The sequence below is a fragment of the Dendrobates tinctorius genome, unplaced genomic scaffold, assembly GCF_039654945.1.
Source record: "Dendrobates tinctorius isolate UK_male_01 unplaced genomic scaffold, ASM3965494v1 ptg000120l, whole genome shotgun sequence".
In the NCBI taxonomy this organism is placed as follows: domain Eukaryota; kingdom Metazoa; phylum Chordata; class Amphibia; order Anura; family Dendrobatidae; genus Dendrobates; species Dendrobates tinctorius.
This window is the reverse complement of record NW_027361788.1, coordinates 27,071,076-27,089,958: the sequence shown is the minus strand read 5'-3', so window position 1 is coordinate 27,089,958 and position 18,883 is coordinate 27,071,076.

Here is an 18,883-nt window from a genome sequence, read left to right as displayed (position 1 = left end):
TGGTCACAGGCAGCTGTGCCATCGAGCGTGTCACATAGCGCTCAGATATCAGTGGGCCTCACACAATCCACAAGTGTCCAGTGTCCAAAAGTGTGCGCAGAGATTCAAAATCTCCATTATCCTCTCGTCACTTTGGTCACAGGCAGCTGTGCCATCGAGCGTGTCACATAGCGCTCAGATATCAGTGGGCCTCACACAATCCACAAGTGTCCAGTGTCCAAAAGTGTGCGCAGAGATTCAAAATCTCCATTATCCTCTCGTCACTTTGGTCACAGGCAGCTGTGCCATCGAGCGTGTCACATAGCGCTCAGATATCAGTGGGCCTCACACAATCCACAAGTGTCCAGTGTCCAAAAGTGTGCGCAGAGATTCAAAATCTCCATTATCCTCTCGTCACTTTGGTCACAGGCAGCTGTGCCATCGAGCGTGTCACATAGCGCTCAGATATCAGTGGGCCTCACACAATCCACAAGTGTCCAGTGTCCAAAAGTGTGCGCAGAGATTCAAAATCTCCATTATCCTCTCGTCACTTTGGTCACAGGCAGCTGTGCCATCGAGCGTGTCACATAGCGCTCAGATATCAGTGGGCCTCACACAATCCACAAGTGTCCAGTGTCCAAAAGTGTGCGCAGAGATTCAAAATCTCCATTATCCTCTCGTCACTTTGGTCACAGGCTGCTGTGCCATCGAGCGTGTCACATAGCGCTCAGATATCAGTGGGCCTCACACAATCCACAAGTGTCCAGTGTCCAAAAGTGTGCGCAGAGATTCAAAATCTCCATTATCCTCTCGTCACTTTGGTCACAGGCAGCTGTGCCATCGAGCCTGTCACATAGCGCTCAGATATCAGTGGGCCTCACACAATCCACAAGTGTCCAGTGTCCAAAAGTGTGCGCAGAGATTCAAAATCTCCATTATCCTCTCGTCACTTTGGTCACAGGCAGCTGTGCCATCGAGCCTGTCACATAGCGCTCAGATATCAGTGGGCCTCACACAATCCAAAAGTGTCCACTGTCCACAAGTGTGTGCAGAAATTCTAAATCTCCCCTGTCCTATAGACACCTTGTACCTTGTTTTACATTACTATATAGTTTGTTGGATTTTGTCTACATTTCTACCAAAAATGAGGAAGGCTGGTGGAAGAGGCCGTGGAATTGGGCGGGGGTTGGCAGCTGGTAATGATGGTGTTGGTGGTGGATCTGATGGTAGTGGCAAGAGCAAAATAGGACCGAATGCAGGAGGTGCTGACCCTGCGTCATCGTCTGGCTACATAAGGCCTCGAACGCTTAGCTTTCTAGGAGTTGGCAAACCGCTTTTAAAGGCAGAGCATCAGGAAAAAGTTTTGTCTTACATTGCTGACTCAGCCTCCAGCTCTATCGCCTCCTCTTCTTCAGTTGTAAAAAGTAAAAGCACTGAGTCGTCATTGGAGGCTCATGTTCATGAACCACACCTTTCCTTGTGTCCTTCACCCCAACCAAGATTGAAGGATGACGCAGGCCATACTACTGATTACTCCATGGAGCTGTTTTCACATACCATGCCTGGATTATCAAGTGAAATGGTGAATTACCCAGGCCAAGATGAATCTGACATGGAGTGCACTGATGCACAGCCGCTGATGGATGATTCTGCTGGTACATTCACTCAGAGCACTACATTGTCCTCGCAGTGTACAGAGCCAGATTTTGACCCTGATGAGACTCAGGTGCCCCTTCCCGCACACTATACCACCATACACGGTGACTCAGAGAAAGGTGCACATGACATAGAAGAGGAGGTGATGGATGACCCAGTTGTTGACCCAGATTGGCATCCATTGGGGGAAGAGGGTGCTGCTTCCAATAGCTCAGATGAGGAGCATCCACAGCAGACATCGACATCGCAACAGCTGTTATCTTGCAGGCCCGGAGCACTCCAAAGACAGGTTCCAAACATCAAAAGAGTTGCTGGACAGCTTGTCCAGAGGGTCAAAAGATCACAGCGTGCTAGGCCGCAAAATGTCTGCCAAAGTAGGAAGAGTGCAGTGTGGCACTTTTTTGAACAAAATCCTCATGATCAGGCCAAGGTTATCTGTAAGAAGAGCGCAAAGACCTTTAGCCGAGGGAAAAATCTGAAAAATTTGAATACCAGTTGCATGCTTAGACATTTAACCAGCATGCACTTGCAAGCGTGGACACAACACCAAACCTCAAGTGCCACATGTGCAACTGATCACAACGAAGGTAGTCAGCAACGCTACATTGTTTCCCCCACTGTAAGCCCACCGGTTAGCACAGCAGCAAATGTTGAGGTGTCGTTGCAAGACCACAGCAGTCAGGGAATCCCACTGTTATATCAACGAAAGACTGATTCTAGGCCATCAGAAAGAACACCAACTCCATCACCATCATCAACCCTCTCTCAGTCCGCCCTGTCCACCGCTACTTCCACCATATGCAGCTCTCAAGTCCAGCTCACCCTCCCAGACACTATGAGTAGGTCAAGAAAGTACTCAGTCTCTCATCCGCGTACACTGGGTTTGAACGCCCACATTGCCAAACTAATCTCGTTTGAGATGATGCCCTTTCGGTTGGTGGAAAGCACAGCTTTCCGCGAACTCATGGCCTATGCAGTACCACGCTATGACCTACCCAGTCGCCACTTCTTCTCTCGCAAAGCCATCCCAGCCCTCCACCATCATGTGAAAGACCGCATTGTCCATGCACTCAAGCAGTCAGTGAGCGGAAAGGTGCACCTCACAACTGATGCATGGTCCAGTCGGCATGGCCAGGGCCGTTACGTGTCCATCACTGCACACTGGGTTAATGTGGTGGATGCAGGGTCCACAGGGGACAGCGGTGGTGGGACAGTGCTGCCTAGCCCACGGTATAGGAAACAGTTGGCTGTAGGCGTTCGACCCTCCTCCTCCTCCTCCTCCTCCTCCTCCAGAAGCGAAAGCTCGTCCACAGAGCGCAGTCGTACGAGCACTCCATCTGCAGCTGCCACTGTTGCACACGATGTGTCCCCCTATCGAGCAGCTAGTGGAAAGCGTTAGCAGGCTGTGTTGCAGATGATGTGTTTGGGCGACAGACACACCGCCGAGGTGCTGGCCGAGTACTTGAAGCGACAAACTGAGTCATGGCTGGGCAGTGTACATCTTGAGGCAGGCAAGGTAGTTAGTGATAACGGCCGTAATTTTGTGGCAGCCATAGCCCTTTCAAAACTCAGCCACATACCTTGCTTGGCTCACACCTTGATCCTGGTGGTGCAGTGCTTCCTCAAAAATTATCCGGAGTTAACAGCCCTGCTCCAGAAGGTGCGAAGACTGTGCGCGCACATCCGCCGGTCGCCTGTACACTCCGTTCGTATGCAGAAGCTGCAGCGATTGCTCCACCTTCCCAACCACCGCCTCATTATCGACATTGCAACAAGGTGGAACTCCACCCTGCACATGGTGGAGCGGCTGTGCGAGCAGAGGCAGGCCATAATGCATTTGTGGGAGGATACACGGCCAGGCACTTTGAGAGCAGACATGGAGTTGACAGGCGTGCAGTGGTCGAAGCTGAAAGACCTTTGTAAAGTCCTTCAGTGTTTTGAGGAATGCACACGGCTGGTAAGCGCAGACGACGCCATCCTAAGCATGAGCATCCCACTTATGCGTCTGCTCATGCAAACTTTGACGCACCTTAAGGAGCAGGCGTCTGCAGCCAATGTTGATGAGGAGGAAGAGGAGGAGGGAATCCTTGATGACATTCAGCCATTGTCTGCTCAGGGACCTCTCCTGGACGAGGTGGAGGAAGAAGAGGAGGAGGAGGAGGATGATGGGGATGATTACTTAGGGGAGGAGGATGCATCTCGTGGGGCAAGTGAAAATGTTGGCGTGGCAAGGTCTGGTACAGGGTTTGTGCGTGACTGGAGGGATGTGGATTTGCCAGAAAGTGCTCCTCCACCCAGCACTCGCAGTGCATCATTGACACCGGGAACATTGGCCCACATGTCAGATTATGCCTTGCGGATCCTAAAAAGGGACCCCCGCATTGCCAAAATGATGAACGATGACGACTACTGGTTGGCCAGCATCCTGGATCCACGCTATAAAGGCAAATTACAAAACATCATGCCACAGGAGAACCTTGACCTAATATTGGCTAATAAACAAGCAACTCTGGTAAATCGGTTGCTTGAGGCATTCCCAGCACACAGCAGCGGTGATGGTTCTCACACGAGCCGTACGGGCCGGGGGCAGCTTGGCAGAGGTGTTCGTGGTCCACACAGCAGAAGTGGCGTTGGAGACAGGGGTTTCATGACAATGTTGTGGACTGATTTTTCAAATACCGCTCACACAACTGGTAATACTGCATCGATGGAAAGTGACAGGAGACAGCAGTTGTCAACTATGGTTACAAACTACTTTTCCTCCCATATCGATGTTCTCCCACACAGGTCATTCCCCTTTGACTATTGGGCCGCTAAACTGGACACCTGGCCTGAATTGGCCCAATATGCCTTACAGGAGCTCGCTTGCCCAGCTGCAAGTGTGCTATCGGAAAGAGTCTTCAGTGCAGCTGGATCAATCCTGACAGAAAAAAGGACCCGTCTGTCAACCCAAAATGTGGATGATCTAACCTTCATTAAAATGAACCACGCATGGGTTTCCAAGGATTTTGTCCCACCTTCCCCTGATGACACATAGGGTGACAGAAAAATGGCTTGCTTTGGTCCACCTCTTCCTGGTACTTCACCTATTTCGCCTTTTGCATCAGCTGAATGTCCAACATCAACATATGCCACTTTCTAAAACTCCCTAACTGTGCTGCCTCCCCCCCCATGGCCGGGGTCACCACCTACCGCACGACACCGTGCGAGTGCCGTTGCCCTGGACAGGTGGGTAGGCCGACTCTTGGGCGCGGGCACTGGCACAGGGTCCCTCATAGTGCAATCAAGTGTCTCTGACGGTGGTGGTGCACACCCGCCGTCAGACACACCGCTGTACTATGAGGGGCCCAGTGCCAGTACCGACGCCCACGAGTGGGCCCCCCTTGCTTGGGCAGGGCCCCAGCATTTGCAATCTTTACCTCTCCCTGCTCCTCCGCTGTGTAATCTGGGCCGTCAAATCCATACTGTGCCTGACACCGTCTGAGCCTGCCTCCTGAGACATATATTTTGAATGTGTACGCTATCCATACATGTTATCCGGGGATACGGTACCCTTTCTAACCTTTGTGCAATCACGTGCAATCCATACTGTGCCTGACACCATAGAATCATAGAATCATAGAATCATAGAATCGTAGAGTTGGAAGGGACCTCCTGGGCCATCTGGTCCAACCCCCTGCTCAAAGCAGGATTCGCTAAATCATCCCAGTCAGATGTCTGTCCAGCCTCTGTTTGAAGACTTCCATTGAAGGAGAACTCACCACTTCTCGTGGCAGCCTGTTCCACTCATTGATCACTCTAACTGTCAAAAAGTTTTTTCTAATATCTAATCTGTGTCTCCTCCCATTCAGTTTCATCCCATTGCTTCTAGTCTTTCCTTGTGCAAATGAGAATAAAGTTGATCCTTCTACAATGTGACAGCCCTTTAGATATTTGTAGACAGCTATTAAGTCTCCTCTCAGTCTTCTCTTTTGCAAACTAAACATTCCCAAATCCTGCAACCTTTCCTCATAAGACAGGGTTTGCAGACCGGTCACCATTCTGGTCGCTCTTTTCTGAACTTGCTCCAGTTTGTTGATGTCTTTTTTAAAATGTGGTGCCCAAAACTGGACACAATATTCCAGATGAGGTCTGACCAAAGAGGAGTAGAGGGAAATAATGACTTCACGTGATCTAGACTGTATGCTTCTGTTAATACATCCTAGAATTGCATTTGCCTTTTTTGCTGCTGCATCACACTGTTGACTCATATTCAGTCTGTGATCTATTAGTATACCCAAGTCTTTTTCACATGTGCTGTCACTTAGCCCTATTCCTCCCATTCTATATATGCTTTTTCCATTTTTATTGCCCAGATGTAGTACTTTGCATTTCTCCCTGTTAAAAACCATTCTGTTAGTTGCTGCCCACTTCTCCAGTTTATTTAAATCTTTTTGAATCCTCTCTCTCTCTTCTCTAGTATTAGCTATCCCTCCTAGCTTTGTGTCATCAGCAAATTTAATCAGTTTACCCTCAATTCCTTCATCTAAATCGTTGATAAAGATGTTGAACAATACAGGGCCCAGGACAGAGCCCTGTGGTACCCCACTTGAGACATTCTTCCAACTGGATGTGCAGCCATTTACGACCACTCTTTGGGTCCGATCACTAAGCCAGTTATGAATCCACCTAACAGTTGCCTTGTCCATTCCATACTTAATCATTTTTTCAATAAGGATTGTATGAGAGACTTTGTCAAATGCTTTGCTGAAGTCAAGATATACTATATCTACAGCATTTCCTTGATCCACCCAATCAGTGATACCGTCATAGAAGGAAATTAAGTTAGTCTGACATGACTTATTAGTTACAAACCCATGCTGACTCTGTTTAATCACTTCATTCTTATCCAGGTATTGACATACATGTTGTTTAATAATTTGTTCAAAGATCTTTCCTGGTATAGAAGTCAGACTCACCGGCCTATAGTTACCTGGGTCCACCTTCTTCCCCTTTTTGAAGATAGGAACAACATTTGCTCTTCTCCAGTCTTCTGGCACTTCTCCTGTTCTCCAAGAATTTTCAAAGATTATAGAGAGGGGTTCAAAAATTTCTTCTGCTATCTCCTTCAGTACTCTGGGGTGTAATTCATCTGGACCTGGAGACTTGAATTCATTTAGGCTAGCTAAGTGTTTCCTCACTATCTTTCTGTTTATAGATATCCTGGATTCTTCTATTCCCTTAATAGGACAGTGAATAACAGTTGATGTTACATTTCCTTTCTGAGAGAAAACAGATGCAAAATAGGAATTTAAAAGTTCAGCCTTCTCAACATCCTGTCTTACCATTTCATCATTTTCATCCTGTAAAAATCCTATAGCATCTTTGACTTTTCTTTTACTTTTGACATATCCCCAAAATCCTTTATTATTGCTTTTGACATCTCTTGCAAGCCTCAATTCATTTTCAGCTTTAGCTAATCTGATTTGTGCCCTGCAGGTTCTGCAGACAGCATTATATTCTTCTTTAGATATGCCTCCCTCTTTCCATTTTATAAACATTTTTTTCTTCCTTTTTAGCATGTGCTTAAGTTCTGTGTTCATCCATCCTGGTTTCCTTAACTGCTTCCTATTCTTCCCTCTTTTCGGAATTGTTAACAACTGTGCTTTGAGAATTTCATTTTTCAAGATTTCCCATCCTTCCTGGACATTTTTGTCTTTAAGGATATCCAGCCATTGGATCCCTCCAATTCTCTTTCTGAATCCCTTAAAATCTGCCTTTCTGAAATCTAACCTTGACGTCTGAGTCTTCACAGGTCTTCCGCCTCTAGTTATCCAAAATTCTAAAATAGCATGGTCGCTACCTCCTAGGGTCCCAGCCACTTTTACCTCCTCAACCATTTCCTCCCTGTTTATAAGGATTAGATACAAGGTAGCAGTTCCCCTTGTTTTCTCCCTTACCTTTTGGAAGATAAAGTTGTCAGCAAGAGAGGATAAGAATTTCCTTGACCTGTTAGTTTTGCCTGAGAGAGATTCCCAACAAATGTCTGGATAGTTGAAATCCCCCATGACAACTATGTCATATTTTTTGGAGAACTTGGCCATTTGATGCATAAAGAGTTCATCCATAGCTTCAGCTTGCACAGGCGGCCTGTAGTAAATGCCTACAATGGTGTCCTTTCCATTGTTCTGTCCTTGTATTCTTACCCAAACAGTTTCCACAGAACTCCCAGTCTCTGAAGCTTCAATCTCTGTGCAGATATACGCGTTTCTAACATACAATGCGACACCCCCTCCTCGTTTATCAAGTCTGTTTCTTGCAAATAAGTTGTATCCTTCTAGTCTTGTATTCCAATCATGTGTATTGTCCCACCAAGTTTCAGTGATTCCAATGACATCATATTTCTTTTCCTGTGTTAGTAGTTCCAATTCTCCTTGTTTGTTGCCCATGCTTTGTGCATTAGTATAGAAACATTTTAGTTTGTGATTGGTTTCTCTTTCTCCAATATTTTTATTAATTAGATTCTTTCACCGTCTGAGCCTGCCTCCTGAGACATATATTTTGAATGTGTACGCTATCCATACATGTTATCCAGGGATACGGTACCCTTTCTAACCTTTGTGCAATCACGTGCAATCCATACTGGGCCTGACACCTTCTGAGCCTGCCTCCTGTGACATATATTTTGAATGTGTACGCTATCCATACATGTTATCCAGGGATACGGTACCCTTTCTAACCTTTGTGCAATCACTTGCAATCCATACTGGGCCTAACACCGTCTGAGCCTGCCTCCTGAGACATATATTTTGAATGTGTACGCTATCCATACATGTTATCCGGGGATACGGTACCCTTTCTAACCTTTGTGCAATCACGTGCAATCCATACTGGGCCTAACACCGTCTGAGCCTGCCTCCTGAGACATATATTTTGAATATGTACGCTATCCATACATGTTATCCGGGGATACGGTACCCTTTCTAACCTTTGTGCAATCACGTGCAATCCATACTGGGCCTAACACCGTCTGAGCCTGCCTCCTGAGACATATATTTTGAATGTGTACGCTATCCATACATGTTATCCGGGGATACGGTACCCTTTCTAACCTTTGTGCAATCACGTGCAATCCATACTGTGCCTGACACCGTCTGAGCCTGCCTCCTGAGACATATATTTTGAATGTGTACGCTATCCATACATGTTATCCAGGGATACGGTACCCTTTCTAACCTTTGTGCAATCACGTGCAATCCATACTGGGCCTGACACCGTCTGAGCCTGCCTCCTGAGACATATATTTTGAATGTGTACGCTATCCATACATGTTATCCAGGGATACAGTACCCTTTCTAACCTTTGTGCAATCACGTGCAATCCATACTGGGCCTAACACTGTCTGAGCCTGCCTCCTGAGACATATATTTTGAATGTGTACGCTATCCATACATGTTATCCGGGGATACGGTACCCTTTCTAACCTTTGTGCAATCACGTGCAATCCATACTGGGCCTAACACCGTCTGAGCCTGCCTCCTGAGACATATATTTTGAATGTGTACGCTATCCATACATGTTATCCGGGGATACGGTACCCTTTCTAACCTTTGTGCAATCACGTGCAATCCATACTGGGCCTAACACCGTCTGAGCCTGCCTCCTGAGACATATATTTTGAATGTGTACGCTATCCATACATGTTATCCGGGGATACGGTACCCTTTCTAACCTTTGTGCAATCACGTGCAATCCATACTGTGCCTGACACCGTCTGAGCCTGCCTCCTGAGACATATATTTTGAATGTGTACGCTATCCATACATGTTATCCAGGGATACGGTACCCTTTCTAACCTTTGTGCAATCACGTGCAATCCATACTGGGCCTGACACCGTCTGAGCCTGCCTCCTGAGACATATATTTTGAATGTGTACGCTATCCATACATGTTATCCAGGGATACGGTACCCTTTCTAACCTTTGTGCAATCACGTGCAATCCATACTGGGCCTAACACTGTCTGAGCCTGCCTCCTGAGACATATATTTTGAATGTGTACGCTATCCATACATGTTATCCGGGGATACGGTACCCTTTCTAACCTTTGTGCAATCACGTGCAATCCATACTGGGCCTAACACCGTCTGAGCCTGCCTCCTGAGACATATATTTTGAATGTGTACGCTATCCATACATGTTATCCGGGGATACGGTACCCTTTCTAACCTTTGTGCAATCACGTGCAATCCATACTGGGCCTAACACCGTCTGAGCCTGCCTCCTGAGACATATATTTTGAATGTGTACGCTATCCATACATGTTATCCGGGGATACGGTACCCTTTCTAACCTTTGTGCAATCACGTGCAATCCATACTGTGCCTGACACCGTCTGAGCCTGCCTCCTGAGACATATATTTTGAATGTGTACGCTATCCATACATGTTATCCAGGGATACGGTACCCTTTCTAACCTTTGTGCAATCACGTGCAATCCATACTGGGCCTAACACCGTCTGAGCCTGCCTCCTGAGACATATATTTTGAATGTGTACGCTATCCATACATGTTATCCGGGGATACGGTACCCTTTCTAACCTTTGTGCAATCACGTGCAATCCATACTGTGCCTGACACCGTCTGAGCCTGCCTCCTGAGACATATATTTTGAATGTGTACGCTATCCATACATGTTATCCAGGGATACGGTACCCTTTCTAACCTTTGTGCAATCACGTGCAATCCATACTGGGCGTGAGAACGGCTGGCGAGCTGTTAAGCAAGCTACAGCACCTGTCCAGACAAGTACAGGGATTCCCTAGCGAGGAGACTTATTTGATTGTTTTCAATGTTGGGACAGCAATTTTTGGGGAGCACTATACTCTGGAGAATGATAGATGGGGCCCACCATACACTGGAACATTCCAAAGGTGGACATCAGACACTGGAGCAGCATTTACAGGGCCCATTATACACTAGAGCATTAGAAATGGGGCCCATTATGTTTGGAGCTTTATTTGGGCCCATAAGACAGTGGAGCTTCATCCATGGGGACCAACATATACTGTAGCATTATGTGGAGCTCATCATATACTGTTTCAAACATTATATGGGACCAATGATTCTGTATGGAGAAATAGATGGGCCTCGTCATGAGATGTAAAAAGTGAGGTATTTTTCATTGTACTATACCGCTATTTATCTGCCGTATCGGAGCATGATGAGTTGTGGTATGTGTTAAAGGGGCGCTCTTTCGCCCAGGGCACATGAAAACCTGCAGCCAGCCCTCCCCCCCCCACAACTTTAGCCAAATAACCCCCATTTTTCAGTGCGTAACTTGTATTATGAAGTTAATTAAGGTTGACAAGCTTAAGTAAGAAGAATTGATGCTTTTGGCATTCAAATGGGCACTGTAGGTGTGTTTCCTGTCCTCCTCTCACTGCCGACTTTTATTCCCCATTGACTTACATTGGGTTTCGTGTTTCGGGACGACCCCGACTTTTCCCTATAATCGGACGATCTTGCTCGACCCGACTTTTGGAAAAGTCGGGTTTCACGAAACGAAACGCGACCCTAAAAAACCAAAAGTCGCTCAACTCTAATAGCCACACATCGGACAAAGGCTACGCGTTTCGATCTGTGCGGTCTTTGTCAAACATAACACCCAGACAGCATGCCTGCCGCCAGGGTGTTATTATGGTGCCACACACAGAGAAAGAAATGTCAGATTTAGGGCTCATACTCACTTGCAAGAGACTCGCACGAAAACATGGCACTGCCGCCGGCATTCGGACCGGAGTGTGCGGCTGCATAGAAATACATGTAGCAGCACACTCCGGTCCCAGTGCCGGCGGCAGTGCCAGGTTTTCATGCGAGAGACTCGCACCAGAATTGTGCAAGTCTCTCACAACTGAGTATGAGCCCTTAGCATAGCACTCGGCCGTCTTATACACACACATGTGAACGAGTCCTTAGTGTGGCATAATTTTTTTTCATGTGAGAAGAAAGTAAGAAAAATTTCCAAGGCTCTCCTACCCATTTAAAAAGCAGACATTACTCAGATGACTCACAGGAAGCGAGCGTTTTTTTCTCACGGACCCTTTCAGTTTGATCAGCAAATTGGATCAAAAATAGATATGTTCCATGACATTCAGTCCACAAAAAAAGAAAAGCAACCAAGACAGGTGAAAAGCTTCATAGGGTATAATGGTTACGTGTTGTATTCATGAAAAACATAGAACACGTATGAAACACAAATGTGTAGAAGCCTAATGCTTATTCCTGTAGCTCATCTCTATTTGGGCACAGTCGACGATCACATCGCAGAGCATGGACTGGCCGCCGGTCTCCGGACCTTAACATGATGGCTGCATATAAATACCGGATGTCAGGAGAGCCATCGGCCAGTGTGAGTATTGCGATTGTCGTCCGAGTTATATGGCTGTCTGACTGCGCCCTAAGGGCTCATACTCACTTGCGAGAGACTCACACAATTCTCATGCGAGTCTCTCGCATGAAAACCTGGCACTGCCGCCAGCACTAAGACCCGAGCATGCGGCTGCATAGAAATACATGTAGTCGCAGTGGTGGTGGCTGCCGCTTGCCCCAGTCTGGGGGCTGCGGCCCAACCGTCCAAAGACTCCGCTGGGGCCTGTGGTGCTCCCGTGTCATCAGAGCGCGGGAGCGCTCGAAGACTTCGTCTACACTTCAGCAACTGGACCCAGCGACTGCTGCGCCGAAAGACCACCATTCCGAACGGAACGGAAGTTGACTATATAATTAAGGACCCGTAGTCGGCCATACCGCGGCCCTATAGTGACCGGCTATTGCCGGACGTAGTCGTGTTCTACCCCGTTTGTGTTTGCTTGTATAGAGCCCCTGCGAGGGCAACCCTTGTTACCCCTTTTGCTGATCAGGCCGGGATTGAGGCAAGTTACCTCTAGTCCTATAAACGTTATTATAAAAAGCACCAAACCGTCTCGCGACTCGTCACTGCATCCTGCGTACCTGCTAGCACCACAACACTGCAGTACGTTAAAGCCCCAGTAAAAAAAAAAAAAAAAGAATTGTGTGTTTGGCACACACAGTGTGATTGGCACACACAGTCTAAGTTAAATTTGTCCCAATAAGTGGAATATCAGAGATCAGCAACCTTCTGCACACTGGATGTTATGAAAGTACAGCTCCTAACATTCCCTGGCAGCTGCCTGATTTCCTGTGTCTGTCAGAGAATGATCGAAGTTGTAGTCCCACTCAGCTGGTACTTGTTGTAGATTGATCACACACATATACATGGGGAATGCTGAGGTGGCAATCCTATAGAACTTTGGTGATTGGCCTGGCTCTTTTTGCAGCTGCTCCAGTCACATCCAAGAATCCACACAATCATCAATGGGAACCAGTCACCTCCAGAAATTATATTTACGTGCAAATATAGGGATCATCTGCTGGGAAACATTTAAATATTGTGTAGTCTGCTTGCCGGAGCAACTGCTACATGAAGAAAATTCATTTTTCTCTGGCCGTAGCGGCTCGTTTCCAGTAATAGGGGCAGTGCAGAAAGCAGTTACCGTCACTGCTCACTATACTGTAAGTGACAGATGTAATCACTCCCTGGCAAATTGATTGACCGCCTGCTATGGAGCACACATGTGCAGCAGAAGCTGCAGCTCAAGCTGTCAAGAGTGCCATGGAGAGATTACAGCCGGGCTCACTGTATAGCGAGCGATGACAGTAAGCGATCCCTGCTCTGCCCCAATGACTGGAAGCTGAAGAGAGGAAAGAACTTCATTTTCTTCCTGTGACCGCTGTTCCAGTAAGCCGAGTAAACAGGATTTAAATGCTATTTACCTGATTACCCCAATATCTGCAGGTAAATAAGCACTTCCAAAGGTGACAGGTTCCCTTTAATGCACTTTGTTGCAAATTTCACTCTTTTTTTTTATATATGCTATACTCATGGAGCCATAGAAGTGATGAAGCTAAAGCTCAACTGTTTAACCCACTAGTCCTGACCTGCAAACATCTGCATTTATGAGGAAATAATTTCTGCTGAAGATGAAGCTTTCACATATCTAAAGTTTGCAGTTTAGCATGTTCCCCTTTCCCACAACATCTGGTGCATGAGAATAGCCCATACAAACTAAATTGTCAATTTGCCCACCTAAAAACCAGCAGGTTGCACCAACATTCATCTGATGCGTCTAGTGCCTCCCCAACTCTCTAATGGAGTATGGCCTAATTTTATTCTTTAAAACACCTCAGTCTCCATATAATCTTGGAGGCCTATAGCTGGAAATGGCATCATACTGTGGATGCATAGTACATACAGTATAGCCATACCATAATGCGAGAGTCTCCATGAAATGTGTATGGGTCCTGTAGTGCCACGGTACCATGCTTCCAGGAATTACATTAATAAGGAGAAAATCTATCTTAGGCTGTGGTCACACTTGCGAGTGCAATGCGAGAAACTTGCGCGAGTCTCTCGCTTCAATACCCGGTACTGCCACCGGCACTCGGAACCGGAGTGTGCGGCTCCATGTATTTCTATGCAGCTGAGCTCTCCGGTCCGAACCGCCGGCAGCAGTGCCGGGTATTGGAGCGAGAGACTCGCATGAGTTTCTCACATTGCACTTGCAAGTGTGACCCCGGCCTTAGGGCACTTTCACAAGTCTGAATATTTCCGGTACTGGAAAAAAAACAGTACCGGAGATATCAGTGTCTGTGTGTAATACTTATGGCATACATGTGGCAACTAGTGTTGAGCGACTTTTGGTCTTTTAGGGTCGAGTTTCATTTCATGAAACCCGACTTGTCCAAAAGTCGGGTCGAGCAACATCGGCCGACTATAGGGAAAAGTCGGGGTCGTCCCGAAACACGAAACCCAATGTAAGTCAATGGAGAATTAAAGTCGGCAGTGAGAGGACAGGAAACACACCAACAGTGCCCATTTGAATGCCAAAAGCATAAATTCTTGTTACTGAAGCTTGTCAACCTTAATTAACTTCATAATACTAGTTACGCACTGAAAAATGGGGGTTATTTGGCTACAGTTGTGGGGGGGAGGGCTGGCTCCAGGTTTTCGTGGACCCAGGGCCAAAGAGCACCCCTTTAACACATACCACAACTCATGATGCTCCGATACGGCAGAGAAATAGCAGTATAGTACAATGAAAAATACTTCACTTCTTACATCTCATGACTGATATCCATTTTAAATTCTCCAATACCTCCAAAAACGGACATTATATAACTCCGTACAGTATTATGGCCAGCGCTTAGTGCGCTATACAGAGTAATGAGGCCCATATATTTCTCCATACGGAATCATTATTCCCATATAATGTTTCAAACCGTATATGATGAGCTCCACATAATGCTACAGTATATGTTGGTCCCAATGGATGAAGCTCCACTGTCTTATGGGCCCAAATAATGCTCCATATATAATGGGCCCCATTTCTACTGCTCTAGTGTATAATGGGCCCTGTAAATGCTGCTCCAGTGTCTGATGTCCACCTTTGGAATGCTCCAGTGTATGGTGGGCCCCATATATCATTCACCAGAGTATAGTGCTCCCCAAAAATTGCTGTCCCAACACTGAAAACAATTACATAAGTCTCCTTGCTAGGGAATCCCTGCACTACTCTGAATTCCTTGTCGTCCCCATCTTCCATCTCACTGCACTTGGCTGTTTAGGCCCTCCCACCGGCAGCGACACTTTTGCGTACTATGCGGTGCCCTGTGCCAGTGCCATCGCCCATGAGTATGCCCCCCCACCTGCTCAAGGAACCTGCACTTTCATCTGCACCTTCCTCTTTGTCACCGTGTAAGGTGGTATAGTATGCGGAAGGGGGAACCTGAGTTTCCTCTGGGTCAGATTCTGGCTGTGTAGAGTGCGAGGGGAATGTAGTGGTCTGGGTCATTGTACCAGCAGCATCATCCAGCAGTGGCTGGGCCTCAGTGCACTTGTGGCGTCCCCAAGAGTACGGTCGCCACTGTGGCATTGCCTTCCTCCTAGGGAGTGTGTTGTCAAGCTTGGGAGCAACGAAGGATCTCTCTAGCAGTGAAACCAACACACAACACATTTCCCACTCCAGGCCAGCAGGGAGACCTCTGAACCTGACTGCTGAGGAGTTGCTCTCTGTGGTCGGGAGGAGGTAAGTTAGGGCACTCTGTGCAGGGAAGGGGAAGTGTGTGGACGTGAGAAGGGGAGCTGGAGGATGAGCAGAGTTAAGGCTCACTCCTAGCTGGAGCACATGGTACGGATTCCGGTCTCCGAGTTTGTAGGGACACTGACATTCCTGCAGCAGAAACCGGGGGAAGTAGCAGCTATAAATGCTCTGTACCCAACTAAGGCTCGGAGGCCCCAGCATCGACGTGTGGGAGGCAGAAGGAAAAGGCTACAGCTGTCTGCCATACAAGTAAAGTCTGAGGAACATCTGTTAGACAGGAGGCGTTTCAGTGAACCACGGTCCTGTGAGTGCTTCCCCCACAAGCGCTAGAAAGGAGGCGTTCAGGAAGGTACATGTTGGCGGAGTGTTGGAAGGGAGCTTTCCATTCTGGTCCCGGAGGTTGGCAGAGGTCCTGACCAGGAGGACACAGCACGGAGGCAGGCATCTGTGTAACCTGCAGACTGTGAGTAAAGCTTTGGAACTGCACGCTCTGGTGTCCTACAGTTATTCCAGCACCGCTACATCTGGGTACCAGCACCTACACCGCCTGTGCCTTTCCCCCATCACTACATCTACACTTCCCTGGGACTCCAGCTCCACCTGTGGGGAGCTTCACCATCTTTGCTGCACAACACCATCAGTCCCAGAGGATCCCCATGCAGCGTCGGCCTAACATCTATGTTGCCGAACACCACAGGTGGCGTCAAACTATCTATATAAACTCTTTACCATTATACCACGCCATTTACATGGGCGCCCAGGGCCACCGTCCGGGTCACCGCTGCTGTGACACATCCCACTGACACCGGCCCGGTACCGAGTACCCCACAGCCCTGGGAGGGCGACCCATATGCCGGCTGCTGATCGGGCGGCGTTTTCCCACGAACCTCCAAACAACGTCCCTGAAGGCAAAGTTTTTGGTTTCCGGGGGCAGTATGATTGCAAAGCTGAACCTTAAAGGAATGTCCAAAAGGGCGCCACCAGGAGTGGAGCCTATGGCTTAATTGGACTGCACCCGGGAAACCACTACCATACAAGCTACAGAAAAGATGGACAGATTGCAAGCTTTGTCGATTCTGTGTGTGGTGTGGTATGTCCGTTTGTAGTTGTGCTAGCGATTTCTCAGCTTTATTCCGTTAACGACCGAGACTCCTGCATGGCCCCGCGGTACACGTCAAGCTTACTAGAGTGATACGCGAGGCTGTGGCAAGTGAGATCAAGCAATAACAGGTCTAGCATTCCAGTACATGTCCGGGGCTGCATGCACGCTACACTGAAAGGACCAGCTTTTGTCGCTTACAGGTGCAGATAACCTGCTGAACTCCGTTAGTGATGGGGATCTGGGATTCAGATTATTCCCCACGAACGATGATTTCCCAGTAAGTTCAGGTCAACCGCAATTCCGGAGTTAGGCCTAACCGTCATTCCTGAAAAAATTACGTGTCCAAACCACAGGTGCTGTAGCTTGCTTAACAGCTCGGCAGCCGTTCTCAGACCCAGTATGGATTCAACAACATAGCAGAAAGTTGATAAAGGGTACAGTTTCACCGGATAACACGTATATATGTAGCCTAGTTTACACATTAAAAATATATGTCTATAGATCAGGAGGCAGACTCAGATGTTCTCAGGCTCAGTATGGATTTGACCAGATTGTACAAAGTTGAGAAAGGGTACTTTATCACTGGATAGCAGGTATATATAGCATAGTTTAAACATGTAAAATCTCCGTGTTCTCAGTATGGATTACACAGCAATATAAAAACTGGAAAAAAGGAAATGCATTTGAGGCGTACACAACTATATACTTTTGGTGTTATTTTTAAATCTTCATATATATTTCTGTCTCAGTAATACAGTCCAGCCTCTCCGCAATAGGAAATGAGATGCATACAATTAGTGACATAAAGGCTATTGATTGCAGAAATCTAGGAATTATTATTCAAGGGAAAAACTTCCGTCACAATTCTCATAGGCGATGCTGACCCTCAATTAATTTGTGTGTTGAGACAGTGAAAACATTTTTTTGTGAATAAAGTCTTGCTGTATCGCACTTCCGTTGATTCCATCACTGTTACTCATCTCAATCCAATTTTTATCACAGGGAGTGATGTAAACATGGTGCTCACTAGCTATCATGATCTGTCACGTAACTCTGGAGTGCAAAAGACAGAAGCCACAGGCCGTAGGCAATTCTATTTGATTGGCATGAGAGGGCACATTTTGAAATGTGCGCCGGAATGTCACACATTTGTGAGTAGAAAAACTGTGAAAGCTCATGATAAACCACCACTGCATGTAATTGTGAGTCGACGTCCATAAGAAATGGAAGCCACTGATCATCTGGAGCTAGAGCCCGGCCAGCAGGACAGGGCATAGCTACATCTTAACCATCATCTTTCTGTTCAATCAATTTGTAGTGGCAGTCCCAGTGAAGGATTTGACAGCCCAGACGACACAACGGAGGAGCAGGGAGAGGTAAACATTGCAAATGCTGGGGCTCTGCCCAAGCAAGGGGGGCACACTCGTGGGCGTCGGTACTGGCACTGGGCCCCTCATAGTATGGCGGTGTGTCTGACGGTGGGTGTGCACCACCACTGTCAGAGACACTTGATTGCACTATGAGGGACCCTATGCCAGTGCCCGCGCCCAAGAGTCAGCCTACCCACCTGTCCAGGGCAACGGCACTCGCACGGTTTTGTCCGCTAGGTGGTGACCCCGGCCATGGGGGGGCCGCCCACTTAGGGAGGTTTACAAAGTGGCATATGTAGATGTGGGTCATTCAGCTGCTGCAAAAGGCGAAATAGGTCAAGTTCGCGGAATAGGAGGAGGACCAAAGCAAGCCATTTTTCTGGCAACCTATGTGTCATCAAGGGAAGGTGGGACAAAATCCTTGGAAACCCATGCATGGTTCATTTTAATGAAGGTTAGATCATCAACATTTTGGGTTGACAGACGGGTCCTTTTTTCTGTCAGGATTGATCCAGCTGCACTGAAGACTCTTTCCGATAGCACACTTGCAGCTGGGCAAGCGAGCTCCTGTAAGGCATATTGTGCCAATTCAGGCCAGGTGTCCAGTTTAGCGGCCCA